The following is a 12480-nucleotide window of genomic DNA, read 5'->3' as shown; positions in this document are numbered from 1 at the left end:
GATAGTGGAAATGCAGCTGAAATGTGCTTGCAGTGAAAATGATACAAACCGACCGTGAATGAATTATCTTGCTGTATTGTAAATGCCCTGCAGGAAAATATTCGTCTGCTCTCAAATATGTATGAATTACAAATGTATGAATTACTCAAAACCCGGTGTTTGCTACTGTGCTTTGAGGAATACCGTGGCAAAATGCCAACATGCTTTCAGCCATCATGACAAGCAGGCCTGAGCAGAAGGGAACCTGCATAATACTGACATCAGAAAAAAAAAAGCCAAAAGTATGTTAAATAGGAGCTTTTTGTGTCAAGCTAAAAAGTAAGCTATAAATAAAGCTAAAAGTCAAACTAAAAATCAAGCTAAATCCATGCTAAAATTAACCTAAAGTCAAGCTACAAACCAATCCAAAATCAAGTTACAAATCAAACTAAGTCAAACTAAAAATCAAGCTTAAGTCAAGCTAAAAAACAATCCAAAATCAAGTTACAAATCAAGCAAAAAATTTAACTAAAAATCAAGTTGAATTCAGGCTAAAATTAAGCTAAAAATCGAATCAAAATCAAGCTTATAGTCAAACTAAAAATCAAGCTAAATTTGTGCTAAAATCAAGTTAAATTCAAGCTAAAATCAATCTAAATCAAGTTACAAATCAAGCTGAAAGTCGAAATAAAAATCAAGCTAAATATGTGCTAAAATCAATCCAAAATGAAGTTACAAATCAAGCTAAAATCACATGGCAGTGGGGCAATGAGGAGACATGGTGGCGCTGACATAATCCAAGTTGACTTCCAAATAATCCACAAAAACTATGTGACTATTTCACAGTCGCTAAGAAAAAAATGGTTAGTGTAATTTGTCTCAATTAGGGAATGACCTTTTAGTCGTTATTCTACTTTCAAATGTGCCACATCTCGGAGAACAGCAGAGTAAATTGCAAACTGATACTGCGGTTTCTACCTAATCGTCTTTAAAGTCACCTTTCAGCCCTTGAAGCTGTCATGTAGTCGAGCCCCCGGAGAAGCTCCATGAGGCCCGCCTGCCCACAAAATCACCTGCTCCCACGAGAGAAGAAGAAAGGAATCTGATCTCTGTCTGTCTGTTTGTTGTCTTCTTTAAACCTGTGTTATGTTTGTGAGCTAGCTGAGCTTCATTAGTGATACAGACCCGGGATTTGTATTTCAAAGCCTCTCGTCATCTTGGGTATGCATTATGCTGCATGCTGTACACTGCACCATAACAATATCAACACGGTGCGCTCCTGAATTGCCAGGAAACTGTGAATTTAAAGAAATAAATAGGTATAAAATACCCTAATATCTAACCTATCTATATCTATTTTAATTGATTTAATTCCTTCTAGTCTTTATCCTTCTGTCATCTTTGAATCTTGCCTAGCCTTCCCTCTCAGTGAAGATGAAGCATCATTAGCCCACTCGCTCGTCTCCACTCTGTCCCGTCTCACATTTAAACTGACGCCTTCAGAGAACGACTGGAGGTGTGAACTGGTCCTTTTAGAGGAGAAAATGGAGTTCTTGCAAACCAGCTGACATTTAAATTCTCCGAGGATCAGACCAGAGACACTTTTAGAGAACTTGCAACCCTTTTATTTAGCTGGCAACATGTTTATCCAACAGGGATTTTGGATAAGTTAAAAGCCGGTGACTGAAAAATAGAGTTCAAATGGCAATCGTATTCCCTTGTTTTATATTTTGTTGTATACTCTGTATACTGTTAGGACTGACATCTATGTAGTCGCTTTTAGAATTAGTTTTCTATTAGTTTGTCATAGGGGAGACCGGGGATGACAGTAACAGCTTTTGTTCAGCATCAATAAGTCAATGGTTGTTCATGCTAGATCTCTCAAACTTTGATTCATGGTACCCATATTTGTTTTCAACGAATAAAACTTTAACGCATTAAAGCAATCGATCTTCCGGACATTGTACCAGGCTCAGTTTTAAAGCTAGAGTGAAGATACTGGCATCATTTGAAACTAAAAAAAACCTAAGGAATCCATCGGTAACATGTCATACCAGGTCGTTGCGAAGGAGGTTAAATAACGCCCCAAATTTGCACTAAATTTTAGCGAAGAAAACTGTCATGGTCATTTTCAAAGGGGTCCCTTGACCTCTGACCTCAAGATATGTGAATGAAAATGACATACAGACATGCCCACTTTACGATAATCACATGCAGTTTGGGGCAAGTCATAGTCAAGTCAGCACACTGACGCACTGACAGCTGTTGTTGCCTGTTGGGCTGCAGTTTGCCACGTTATGATTTGAGCATATTTTTTATGCTAAATGCAGTACCTGTGAGGGTTTCTGGACAATATTTGTCATTGTTTTGTGTTGTTAATTGATTTCCAATAAAAAATATATACATACATTTGCATAAAACAGCATATTTGCTCACTCCCATGTTGATAAGAGAATTAAATACTTGACAAAGCTCCCTTTAAGGTACATTTTGAACAAATAAAATATGTGCTATTAATTTATGATTAATCATGATTACATATTTTAATCGATTTACAGCCCTAGTAAAAATACATATAAAACAATATTTTTGACCAGGTATGTATTTGATCAATGCCTTCTGATCTTATTCCTGAAACTCGTTGTCTGTGACCAGTCCTTAATCCTGTAATTTCAATCATCTAACCTGTACATACTGCTCAAGATTTTCATGAAATTGTGCAGAAGCAAAATTGGAAACTGTAGAGGATGTTTTTTTGCCATTGAAATGGAAAAGTCCCACACTTGCATTTAATTTCAGCGCTGTTCAGGACATGAATGAAGAGACTGAGGGTTGAGAAATAAATCAACATTATCGTATTCCTTTTGTTGATTTGTTTGAAGGATGACTGTCTTGTCTATTATGGTGACTTATTATTCCTTTTAATCCTTTTCATGTCTTGTGAAATGATGTTTGAAATAGCGACTGGAATTTCCTTATTTGCGCTGACAGTTTTCATTATCAAAACTGCAATGCATTTTGTGTTCTCTTGGTTTTGTCATGAAGGCTTTTATTAAGTTAAAGCTGTCTGGTCTGTCAGTGATAAGGTATGTGTTCATTTTGTAGGTGGATATGTCGTCCATCCTAGCAGGAATATAAAGCAGTTCATTGAGCTGCCTCAGACAGGTTAGATCTATTTAGAAACACGTGAAAAGAAATGCCTGTCGCTTTCCAAAGGACTAATCCTGCAAAACCACCTCATAGGGCTTTTTCTTCTCCACACTTCAAAATACAAAGCGGGTTTCCAGAATTGAATTTAGGCAAATGAAAGCCTCTGGGTGGTCAGACTTTTTGTTCGGCTCTACAACTGCTTCCTTTTCGGTGCATTTGGAGGAAATTCAATTCCATAAAAAATAACTTTTCCAGTCAGTTTCTGACTAAATGATTCTGTGCAGGTTTCTCTCTTTTGAAAAGATATGACAAGTGACATGTTTTCTGTTTTTCACTTTTCATTCTTCCTTTGAAGCCTTTCCACTTCCTGCCCGCCATCCTGAAACCCTTTTTGCTCGCATTTAGTTTATGTCATACAGTACCTCACTCCTTTCAACCCACAATTCATCTTTAATGGCTTGTGTCCATTTTTTTATATATTTCACGACTATCGCATACTTTTTTCTCGTTAATCCCTCACACTATATTTGTCATCCTCAAAGACCCTTTGTTCTAATTCTCTAATATTCTCTAATTTTTTTTATAGAAAGAAAATCTCTATTAGGCATTCACTGAAAAACAGCAGTCAAACTCCAACTTCAGACCAATTTCACATTTTAAAACTTTCCTAAAAGCTGACCATTTTTCCCCCCAAAAAATCGTTGTTTTCTGAACTGTCACTAGAGCTGTCATTCCACTGTCCACATTTTATTTTCCCCAGCTGGGAGTAGCTATTTCTGTTGTGCTTCGCATTGTGTGTCAACACTGTCAATCCAAGAATTGCATTCATCAGAGACACAGCTTTAGATGTCAAATATGCATGTGTGTGCTTGCACAAACTGGTCTCCTAAAAATTACGTCGTCTAGAGAGAGCCTTGGCAAGTTTTTGCAGATTTCAGATCAGATTTCACAATTTGCGGGTTACCTTCTAGACATAACTGGATGGATGGGCAGGTCAAACAAATAGGCCTACAGGACTTTTACCCAGGAGAATATTTACGTCCGTAACTTAAATAACGTGAGAAACGTACTTATTTGAAGCCAAACCACGATGTTTTACTAAACCTACTAAACCTACAAGTAGTTTTGTTGCCTAAACAAGTAATGTTGTTGCGTTTTTTGCTTTGTTTCAATTTACAACGTTAACCACGTGTTTAAAACTGCGACCTTAATCTGGGAGAAAATATGTTTCCCTTGAAACGTAATTGAGAATGCATTTTAGTTGTATGGGAACGCTAATTTTGTTTAAATAAAGCCCTTTGAACCAGTAATTGTTTGTCCCCTGCCTCTAACAGACAAATTAACAAAAATCTAATTAGAAACTAATAATAATAATAATAATTCTTATTATTTTTTAGGGTTTCTGCAGATGAAATTTAGGCGTGCTTGAGCACCCCTAAAAAGGGTCTAAAATTGCCACTGGTCCTTGTGTAAGTAAAATAAGAAAATAAATGTATCATCAGACTGTTACTCTAACATAACACCGTTTAGCTGCGTAGTTTACATATTTGGACAAGCAGTTTCCTAGTAGGCGTAGTAGGCCCCTAATGACCAACATCTATGGTGCTTATAGTGACTGGTAATGTCTAATTAATGGCCTGATAACAGTCGAATCGGGTGGCAAGACCGATGTTAGATTTCTGCTTTTTAACATCACAGAGAATTAAGAGCTTTCAGGACGAGGACTAGCCAATGTGTTTGGCGAACATAACGCTATCGTGGATGTTGAATTTGTTTGTGCTTGTTGGAGTGTGAACTTCCCCGAATCCAATAGAGCGAGACAGAGCCATCACCCGTACTCCAGCCCCGCTTCTAATCGCTTCACGCCGCTTCACACTGCTTGTATGTGGGGGAATCTAAAACTTGCCAAACCGAGTTGCTAAGCAATGATAGGACAATCACTTTTTTTTGGGGGGGGGGGGGGGGGGGGTTTAGTGAACAGCCATTCAGAGTCTATCCTTCCCATCAGATTCCTTGTAGACTTAGATGATGTACCAGCTGCAGCATAGGATGTTCAGCGCTTACATCCACAAACACACATTGGGGGACCGTCGCTACGGCAGCAGCACCTGATGTTGAGGTAGAGGAAGTGACAGGCCCAGTCCGCCCCGGTGACAGAGAACAATGACAGCTTGACTGACTCGGTGAGGGATGTAAATGAGCCACTAGCATGCCCCAGGAGTGTGACTTGCACATTCAGCTCTGCTGTCAGTCCCTTCTCAACCTCTACCTCTGTAATGTGATTAGAGGCTTTAATTAACCCCGAGATGTCTCTAGCAACAGTCTCACAGGCAACTAGACTGACAATCATACTCTTTGTTTTAGTTTCTTTGTTCAGCGTGCATTACGTATTTCCATTCACCATCTCTCCCTCTTTTTATTTCTCTTTGCGTCACTCTCTGTTTCAAGTGTTTTCTTTTTCACTCCAGCTCATCTCACCTCTTATTCATGAGATCTGTTCTTCTACTACTTTGTCTTCCCACTCCGTAGCCTGATGTCATTCTGTTCTTGAATTATGTCTCATCTTCGCTGCCTGCATGAAAAAAATTGTGTGTTTTATTTGGAATATTTTTCCTCCCGTTTATTAGACAAACTATATCAAAACAGCTTAAAAGTATATATTACAATTTGAAATCACTACAATTAGTGAGAGTGTGTTATCTGATACATACTTACTTTATTGACGAGTCTGGGGAGCTAAAAAAGGCTGTGCAACTGTTTATATGACTTTCAAATGATAGTTCTACTATCTTTTAATCACCTGGAAACTGTGATTGATTCCTCTGTTTTCACGCTTTGACTGCTGCAACGCCCTGAACTCCTGTCCTACCCAGCATAACATATCTGCCCAGTTAGTCTGTAATGCTGCTAAGCAACAGCAAATTAGCTCCCAGTGTGGCATAGGATTGATTTTCATCACTTTCACGGCTCATTTTGGACAAGAGCTTGATTATATCTCTGAGCTTTCAACCTCTCATGAAGACAAATGCTGCTTGATGGTCATGGACGGCATCATGATGTTGTTTAATTTGGAGCCATGTTGCTTTTCAATGAACTGTATAAAGGTAATGGATTTGGAATTGGAATTATAAGTGTATTTTATTATAATTTGTTTGAATGATCAGTTTATTGATGGATGGATGGCATACCCGCAGGAACTTATTTTAAGTAGAGGGTGGGTGGTGTTGATTGAGCCGAACCTCGATTTTTTTTTTTCATATAGTATTAATGTGATATTATTAATACATCATATGCATCACAGTACCTTGATGTGATGTCAGTCAAAAAGTAATACAACAAGAAAATAAATAAGACCCTTACTTTAATCATCTTAATGAACAGGCATATCACTCATAGCAGTGCAAAACAATGTTGGTAAAGGCCAGAGTCACTCATGTAGTGCAAGAACAATGTCACCACAGGACACAAATAACAAGTAATGTTACGAGTACCAGTGCATGTCAAAAACAATGTCCAATATTATCAGTAGAAATTGCAAAATTAAACAAATCCTTAAAAAAAATATTTTTTCAAGAGTAGACATAAGTTTGCCATTATTATTGTTACTTTAAAGCTACCACTGGAGTCTAAGCTGAAGGAGTTTCTAGGGAACCTGCATGATTTTGCGTGAAATCAGACCCGATGGCCCAGATTACAAGCATTAAGAATGACTATATTGCCAATCTTCTCGCTGTTGATCTCGTTTACTTATGTAGGTCATATAGAAGCATCAGTATTAAATTGAGTTTCTTTCATAACCAGTTCAAAGTTCCTCACAGTAACTTAAACTATTAACTAATGTATGATTGTACAACCCTGCTGTTGCACTAATAAACCAATAACAGATTTCATTGACAGTACTCAACTCAACACACATACTCAATAGACAATACAACTTTCCTTGACTTTTCTGCACAATGTTGATAACAGCTTACATTATATAACTCCAAAAGTGTATTTTTGCTCTGTTGTGCTGCTGATAAAGTCCTTCACCAGGGCATGTATGTTTAAGTTTTACAAAAATCTCACTGTGTACATGCATCGCTGTTAGATGGGGTCAATCTTTTCGGAATCATCTATGTCTTCAGGCACAGAAGAGTGGAGAAACATCTCTCTGATGGTACCACATGATATGGGAAGAGAGGCACAGCTTTATGAGGTTCTCTACTCCTCTGAACAAACATCTGGTTTGTGGGTGTAGTTTGGTGTGATATGAGACTATGCTGCATGTAGAATCCTTGGTAATGTCTCACAACATCCTGAGTTGGAGCTGCAAGGCGGCCTGTGTCCAGCTGCATGCGAAGATGAATGGGTTAGAGGTCCAGTTCCACTGCGTGGCCCTTTGCTGCATCAATTAGCATAGTCTCTGGTCTTGCTGTTATCCACATGCTGTCCTGGTCCAATCTCTGAATGCACCAAATCCACAGCTTCTCCTCTTTAGCAGCTACGTCTGATTTCAGGGCAGAGATCATTGTAGCTACCCAGAGCATCTACCCTTTGAATTGCAGTTCAAAGTGTGCCTGTTCGGAAAGGGCTGATTGCTTGGCCTCTGGTGTTGCTGCTTGAGGCTTTTTTGACAACCGCTCATCCAAACAACTTCCCACTCGACACTTTGCTTCCTTGGGTCCTGAGCAATACACCTGTCATGACATAGTTGCATCCTCTAGCAATGCTAGAGTATAAGTGTCATTTTGGGTGCAAAAGGTCACATGAACATCGACGGAGAGCGAGCTGTACCCCTGTACTAGCCACCATTATGTAATTGCACTCTTGTGTCTGGTTTGCAATTGTAATCCGCCAATAATTTTCTGTTCTTATACCCCTGATTGGAAACTTAAAGTCCTTCAGATGGAAAGGGCAGTGGAATTCAGCTAGGCTAGCTCCCACCACTTTGATAGTAGTAGACGTAAATTTTGTAGCTGCTGCTTGTGCGCTGCTGCCCCGCAACACATTCCTTCTTCCTCCGTTACCACGGCCGATGGTCGATGGGGTAGTTGTCGAGGAAATGTGTTTGGTCGTTGAAGTGGCAAGTATTTTGGAATATGGATTTTTGAAAAAATCTGAAATTCGTTTGTGACTCTGAGGCATATTTTGAATTAACTTCTCGGCAGAGCTTCACCTTGTGCCTTTGAACCGGGAACAGTAAACTAGCTGCTCAAAATATATATATTTTTTAAAGGGAAAATATGTATTCATAACTCTGGGCAGGGACCAGAAGGGGTGGCGTGTAATGCAAGAAAAACTGTTTTTAAAATAAAATTAAATGTGAAAAAGTAGCATACTTCAGCAGCACTCCTACTTGCCGTGGCTACGATGGATGGCACACTTGGTTGTCTTACTTTCCCAGCATACATGGACCACAATGGATGTTTGCTTTCTTTCTGCATTATTCATTTGTTCAAGAAGAAGAGGAAGATATTTTAATTTAATATTTTGATGCTGTGTATTATACGCATTAAGCCCAACCATATTTCTTACCTAAACCTAACTAAAGTGGTTTTGTTGCGTTGTTACATTACGTTGTTATGTTGTTACATTACGTTGTTATGTTGTTACATTAGTATTTGAACACAAACCATGATCGTTTTTCTAACTTAAACCAAGTAGTTTTGTTGCCTAAGCCTAACCAATCGTTTCACATCGTTAACCATGTGGCATTACGTTTCTGCAAGCGTGATACGAGGCTATGAAACGTATTCATGAATCGATATTTGGTTCAGAAACGTCCACATTCAACGTAATACTTTTGTTAGTGTGTATGAGACTGCATCTCTCTATGTGTGTGTGTATATGTGTGTGTGCGTCCCTATATAAATTGAGCACAAAGCCATGTGTCAGCAATGTGTCAGCCGGCCATTTGTACCCGCTTTATCCCTTCCAACACGGCAGCCTGAAATAAGCAACATTTGGAAGCAACAGTGAACCGGACATGTGGGCTGTCCCGTCGTGCCGCCGTCTAACAAGCTGACAAGTGGCTTAAACGGCTACCTGCCGTGATTTGTCTAAACTGGCACTCAGACATGCACCTGCGGAGGGCCTCCGCACAAGCAGCTCTCACATCAGTGCGCACCAGATGGACGTCAGAGACGGGAATGAAAGTGCAAGTGTGACCCAGAGCTCCAGCCATCCGTGAAACCTCCAAACACTTGAGAAAGAGGTTTTTTCTTTGACGGGTCCGGCAGCACAGCAGAGCCCGGAGATATACCCACTACTGGAGCCAAATGTGCAGTTTGATCACACGCTTTGCATATCTAATCAGATAAATGTATAAAATACAGTAAATCCATTATCCCATAGCTGCAGGAGAACATCCCTTGCGGCGATACTGAGGCTCTCTGAAGCTCAACGCTCCAGGCAAGGCTTATGATGCTGATTGTCCAGGAAATAGATGACCCATCATGCAAGATTTCACGCTCATACTGTGTTCTTCACCATAACCTCATGATAACAACCACATATGAGGCGTATCTGTTTCTGCACAGAACTGGAAGCATAGCAGGTCGTCCATCATCGCGGCTGCCTCTGGAAGCTGTCAATCCACAGCAAATTGAATCGTTAAAGGACCATGATTGAGAGAGACGTGCTGTTTTCTGACAGATGTGGTGAACCTCACAATTAACGGCATCAAAGCTTCTGAGGGAAAGTATGAAAGCAGTCGTATGAAAGAGTGCGCATGGTAATCTTTGAGGCCATGAAAGCACACATGGATTTGAGCTTCATGGATTTCTTCGAAACTTTGAAAGTAAAAAGCGTCCTCTTTTCAGAGTAAAGTCAGTTCTGCTAATGTGAATGATTGGTGAGTCATAAGCGGTAAACGCGGACACGTAAAACAATCAAAGCACCAAAAACAGGTGAGGCTCATAGTTAACTTTTTCTTCTTCTTCTTTGCTGCAGAAAAGCTCTCCTTTTCAGAACAACACGTTTCGTCTCTCGTCGATGTGGGAGGTGAAAATGCTGATAGTTAAATAAAGAGATCGCCTGCTGTGCAAATATACAGAGGGTGTAGCCTACGGACTATAACATTAAAGCACATATTGACAGAAGTGGGATGAAGTGTGGGTTGACTGGAGCATTAAAATTTCAAACTTTGCCAACAAGTCACGCTGGAGCTTGAACATCAATTTGAACATTTTTGTCAGTGATTAATGATCGATGATATCATTTGCACTTGTTGAATTCGTTTTTATTGCTATTAATTTGCCAAACATTGCACCTGTGAAGCAATTAAGAGTGACATTACCGTGCAGCACCGCAGTAATCAATTTAATCATCACACAATCAAAATGAAAATGTATCCAATTTGGGACAGTGGCCATTTCCATTTAGCTAAACGTAATTGAATAAACAGGCGCGGTAGGAACATAAATCAGCACAAACCATCACTCTCTCGTATACCGAATATTTCGAAACACAGTGTTTCCATAATGTTGTTTCAGTTTCCTAGCAACAGAAGATATTCGACGCTCTTCTCCTGTCTTTTCTTAATGGGAGCTGATGACTGCAGGACCAGCAGCAAACCAGCCTCTGATTAAAATCAGACACTACATGGCACTTCAGACGAGGAGGGAAAAACAACACGTGTGTTATGTGTTCTCTGCTAAAAAAATACACCCAATGTGAAATTTGGCTCCACCACCACCGCCACCGTTCCCTTGACAGTCCATTACCACATTTTAGCATGACTTGCTGCTCGAACACAAAAACATCACAGGTTAGAAAAGAAAACAGCCTCGTGAGTTGAGCTGGAAGGCAGGGTTGGTAAACATTTTAGAAACATTTTTTGTTATATTATTTGAAATGCTCATTATGTAATTAGATTTAGTATTGCCCCACCCATTTTTAATACCGCCAGTGATAGATTTTATAATAATATCCTGTTATTAGAAGAGAACAATATAACCTGATTAATCAGCCCCTTCTCATTCCCAGGGCGTCAAATACTGAGGCTTTGTCACGGCCATTGGTGTTTAACAACAATGTAAACCCATCCGTAACGCTTCAAGAAAGTGCGCTGGGAGTGTGGTGACGTAGTTTAAAGAGTGAAAAGAGACACACAGGGTGGGCAGGAAGGGAGGTGGATGGGTCCAACAAACACAAGGCTTTCATCCAGGTGACAGCTGTTTGTTTGTGTCCCGTGTTCACGACGTTCACTGTCATTTTCGAACATAGTCTAATGGAAGTTCGTGAAGTAGTCAAGAAATTGAATCTATTTGATTTGTGTACATAGACATGAATTTTCCTTTTTTTTTCGTGACGCTCAGTACAACTTTCAACAATGTATTTTTTGTGCGTTTTTCTACGAATGTCCAGCAACACGTGTTAATTTCCGCTCCAGTCTTTTCAAAATAAAACTACTTAGTTAGGCTTAGGAAAAGATCGACTTGGTTAGGCTTAGGCAACAAAACTACTTAGTTAGCTTAAGGAAAAGATCGAAGTTTGTGTTAAAATAACTCTGAAGTGCTGTAACTTAAATACGGAAGTTACGTGACAAATAAATCAACTTTAACTTTGTAGTTTCACACAGGACACGAACACCGGTCTCGGGTAAAAGTCCTGTGTTTTTTGACCCACCCATTCACCCCAACCTCCTCCGTTAACGGTTCACAATTACATGGATTACAGAGGAATTGATTTGGTGCTGACCATCACGAAAAAAATATGAAATTTGTGTCTTTATATATGAGTCAATACATTGAATTTTGTGTCTATTTCACGAACTGCTGTGTGACTGGGCTGCATTTTCACTGTACAAACATAGTAGTTTTAAGCCCAACCATGTAGTTTTATCCTAAACCTATAGTGGTTTTGTTGTCTAATCCTAAAGTGACTCCAAATTGGCATCACTTTAGGATTAGGCACACTTTATTTTTGATGCTGAAAATAAAGTGATGCCAAGGGGCATTATTGCTGAAATGTTCTGCAACATTAGATATTTTCACCCTTTTTTCCCTCCTGTTTTCACCCCATAATGACACTATTACAGAAACAAAACAACTAGTCTCATTTGTTTAACAAGATTACTCCCTTATTACCGAGCTGGAATTTAAAGTGATATCGACAGTTTCTTTGTTTGTCCATAAAACACATTAAAACCACTTCACTGCTTCACTTTTTTTTCTGAAAACTTCCCAACAGTCCAGGTGCATTTACAGATGTGAATGACTTTGCGTGCGTCCGTCAAGTGACCACCATGTCCTCTCGGGGGAATTCAGCAAATTGCTCCACTTCCCGATTTCCATGGCAACCTCCATTTCCATCACAGTGTGATTTTTGGATAGGAGACTCAGTTTCACCCTGTCTGCCATCTGTCTC

General features: G+C 39.5%; 1 long non-coding RNA gene across 1 annotated transcript; it reads right to left on the bottom strand.

The window, feature by feature from the left end:
• Window positions 1–1360: 1360 nt before the first annotated feature.
• LOC119477427 lies at window positions 1361–11907 on the bottom strand. Its single transcript, XR_005204231.1, has 3 exons — window positions 11767–11907; window positions 9032–9034; window positions 1361–1371 (listed from the first exon to the last, which is right to left on the bottom strand). It is a non-coding gene; the product is annotated as an uncharacterized LOC119477427 (long non-coding RNA).
• Between the last annotated feature and the right edge of the window lie 573 nt (window positions 11908–12480).

Source organism: Sebastes umbrosus, chromosome 18 (assembly GCF_015220745.1).
Source record: "Sebastes umbrosus isolate fSebUmb1 chromosome 18, fSebUmb1.pri, whole genome shotgun sequence".
NCBI lineage: Eukaryota > Metazoa > Chordata > Actinopteri > Perciformes > Sebastidae > Sebastes > Sebastes umbrosus.
This window is presented reverse-complemented; position numbering and strand designations above follow the sequence as displayed.